We start from the raw sequence: 3,786 nt of genomic DNA on the forward strand, positions 1-3,786 counted from the left end.
GGAGGTTGGTACCCAGGGGCAGTGAGGTGCCAATGATACCTGCTGTGACAGAACAGTCTCACAGCCCAGGTCAGTCACCCACATTTCCACAGCCCTGGCAGCCCCCAGAGCTCTGCTCTCCACCACACACCCACAGACACATCACCCCACACCAGTGAAGACACGACAGCCGTTGGTTAGGCATCAAAATCAGTATTTATTGGGAAACTCTTCACTTGGATACAGGACACTGCTAAATAAAGACAGTGCAGATATGTGAACAGCGGATCAGTCACTCTACAAAAATACCCTCTGTCTCTCCTGAAGCCTGTGCTGTCCTCACTGGGCTCACCCTGGGGTGACAGGAGTGCTGAGCTCCAGAGGAGCTCTCCTGCAGGAGCTTGGTAACACACTGAGCACGTGAGGACACAGCAAGACCTGCTGCCACATCACACAATGCCTTCCTTCCCCAGGCCCAGGGAAATCAAGGCATTTACCTCGTTAACTGATGAGCCTTTACCTGGAGAGGAGCACACGATGCCAACACACACCAAGGACCCACTTTGCACGAGACCAGCACAAACACATCCCTTGGTTGGAGTTCTCTGCATCACTCCTTAGGTGTTGGCAGGTGTCTGTCCACACAAGCCATGACACTTGGGACAGAGAAAGAGAGGGAGGACAGGACATGAACCACCTGCTTAGGGCAGGAGCAGCAAGTGTCCCTGGCCACGGAGGCACTGCACGAGAGGCAGAGCATCCCACTTTGGGAAAAATGACTTTTCCCAATGCTCTCTCCACCCAGCCTCAGTGAGAAGGGCACCAAACACTTGGGAGCAGTTTTCTCCCTTGCCAAGGCCAGGGCAGGAGCTGTGGGAGAGGTAAGAACTGAGTGATGCTCCAGCAGGAGCTGGTTTCAGTCAGAAAGAGCCTCAAGAATAACCCCAAGAATACATTCTGTGTGTTCCCAGACAGCAACTTGAAGAAAACACCACTTACCCCAGGTTACAGCCCTGACACCTGGAGCTCCCCCAAATTCCAAGGAAAATTACCCCAAAGCCACCAAGTACTGCATAACAAACAGGAGAGCTCCAAGAGATTTACTCCCTCCTACAGGGAGGCAGAGAAGTCACCACGATGAGGATGAGGCTCTCACTTCTGCAGCAGAGCCCAAAACTAGGTCAGGAGATGAGGAATTCCTGCTCCTTTTCCACCAGAAAATTCCTGATTTCATCAAGCCAAAGCCAACTAAGATGTGCTAACAGGTACCTAAAGCTCAGCACCACTGCCACTGTGCAGGATGACTAGTTTGGCATTTGAAAAGGCTCAAAAGATTTCTCCTTGAGGAGTTTTCCCTGGAATTCCTAGAAGCAATCCCATGAAACAACAGCCCAGAACTTCTCTCAGAGTGCTCCAGCGAGGGGGTACCACAGCAGGACCCCAAAGTCAGAGTCCCTGGGCAGTCTGGAGAGCAGGATGAAGTGTTTCTGCCCAAAGCCACTGCACAGTGTGAGAGCTGGAGGCAGATCCAGGACCCTCAGCCCCAGAAGAGAAGGATGTCATGCTCAAGCTCTGGCACATCTTGCACAGCACCACGACAGCAGGACCAGGCAGGAGCTCAACACACCAACCCCACACTCTCCCCAGCATGGCAAGGGACTGCACAGAGCAAAACCACACACAAAGAAACCCTTTTTTTTTTTTTTCCCCTCTGTTTTCCCCCCAAGTCTCTGCTGGCTGCTGGAGAAGCAGTTTGGTGTGCAGTGCCCTCACCCCTCAGCAGAGAGACATCAGGAGACTCAGCTCAGCCACTGCTGGTGCCCATCAGCCTCTCCTTACAGCACAGCCATGCCAGCTGCTCCCAACTCTGACTCCTGAGAGCTCCTGCAAAGGTACTGGCTGAAAGAAAAACACTTTCCTCCTGCAGAGAGACAGGCACTCACTGCTGGGACAGCCCAACCCCAGCAAGCTGCACCTTCTGACAGATCCTCCCAGCACAGGGAAGAGTCAGAAACAACACAAATGGAGCCCAACTGTGGGTGCTCATCTGGGCAGGAGATGAACCAGGAGGTTCCCAAAGGCAGGGGCAGAGCACAACACAAGTCCCCTCAGAGAGAGAGAAGCAGCACCTAAGTTCCAGTCATTCCTCTGAATATTTGTCTCCCAAATGCAGAGTTTGTGCCCCCAAAGCACAACCCTGACTTGAAGGGAAACTGCTCTGTGGCCTGTGGTGGTGCTTGCAGTGCCCTGTGAGGAGGATGCACCACCAGTGCACACCCCAGAGCTCTCTGCCCCGTGATGGGAGGGACAGCACACACAGGGCAGAGAGATTCCACTGACTGTGGGTTGTGTCATGTCACCTCCTGGACCACACAACCCTTCAGAGGGGACAGAAACGTCTCATGGCTTCAAACAAGGCTCCAACCAAGCTACAACAGTCTCATTCTCACACTGCCAGGGGAGCTCCAGGCACCACCTGTGTCCCAGGGGGACACGAGATGGGAGCTCAGGTTGTCCTCTCCCAGCAGCAGCTTTCAGCCAGGCCTCAGCTCTGAGCAGCACCAACACTGAGCAGTGCCTGCAGGACAGCCACAGCTTCTGGAGAGCACAAAGGGATCCCCAATCTCCACTCAGGGCACCCCTGGCTTCCCACTCACTCTGCAAACCAGTGGGGAGGAGTGTGGGGAGGAGAACAGACACTCTAGAGCATCAGCTTTCCACCCACACCCACGAACAGCTACTCGAGAAAGCAATAAAATAAACATTCACATCTGCTTATTTAATAGCATCATTGACAACCCAGAGCATGTCCATGTTTTTCCAGGCCCCTTGGAACAAGTGCCATTGGATTTAAAACCTTAAACATTCTTTAAAAGTACTTTAATTCACAGAAATCTTTGTTTCTAATATACAGGAGGTGGTTAGCTTTTAAAATCCATTCTCTTTTTTCATATAATCTCAGTATCTGACTATACAATAACTTTCTATCTATAGCCTCTTCAGACTCCAGTCCAGCTTGCCTGTGCTTTAGGAATATAAAACAAAAAAATAATAAAGTTCTATCCACAATTTTACTAAGGTCATTTCCATAGTTCTCATGTAAAGCTTCTCTTGGAAAGTGCAGTATACACAGGTAATGATACAACACACTTAAGCAATACTTTTATTATAAGTGTAGGTTGGAAAAGAAGAGAAATGTTGGAGACAACAACTGATGGGAGTTCTATGTACAGAACGGGTTCAGCTAAGTGTTGGGAGGGGAAAGGGCAGAGAGATGGAGAGAGGAAAGGAGGAGCCACAACTTGGATTTCATCCCTTCCCAGCGAGGTCAGCACAGACATGTTCAGTCGCTCGTGGGGAACTGCACTGGTACTAACACAGCTACAACACATACACAGGGCAGCAGAAGCTAGGAGAGTTCCACTACAGAGGAGGAGGAGGAGGAGGAGGAGTCCTTGAAAATGATTGAAATCTGCCCAGGAAGGGCCTTCAAACAAGGAGAGAGAAATTCCAGGCTCGAGGATAAGCCAAGGAGAACGAGTTGAGCGTTTCCAGCTAGTTGACAAACTAAGCATGGGAAGGGTGAAAGAAAAAGGGGAACCCACAGAGTTGGAAACCACCTGACCCGAGTGCATGCGAGTTCACAGAGACTGGGGGTGCAGAGCAGCCCAGGGAGCCTTGGCCTGCTGCAGGGAATGGGTTACAGGGACTGCAGGAGCCTTGGCCTGCTGCAGGGAATGGGTCACAGGGACTGCAGGAGCCTTGGCCTGCTGCAGGGAATGGGTCAACGAGACTGCCAGAGCCTTA

The 3,786-nt window shown here is 51.5% G+C and overlaps 1 protein-coding gene across 1 annotated transcript in view; it reads right to left on the bottom strand.

Annotated features, from left to right (window-relative positions):
- Positions 1 to 3,786, bottom strand: part of LOC103808787 (uncharacterized protein FLJ45252-like) — a gene marked incomplete at its 5' end in the record, with an annotated part of 13,402 nt that overhangs the window by 1,927 nt on the left and 7,689 nt on the right. The window lies entirely within an intron of this gene.

Source organism: Acanthisitta chloris, unplaced genomic scaffold, assembly GCF_000695815.1.
Source record: "Acanthisitta chloris isolate BGI_N310 unplaced genomic scaffold, ASM69581v1 scaffold13929, whole genome shotgun sequence".
Taxonomy (NCBI): domain Eukaryota; kingdom Metazoa; phylum Chordata; class Aves; order Passeriformes; family Acanthisittidae; genus Acanthisitta; species Acanthisitta chloris.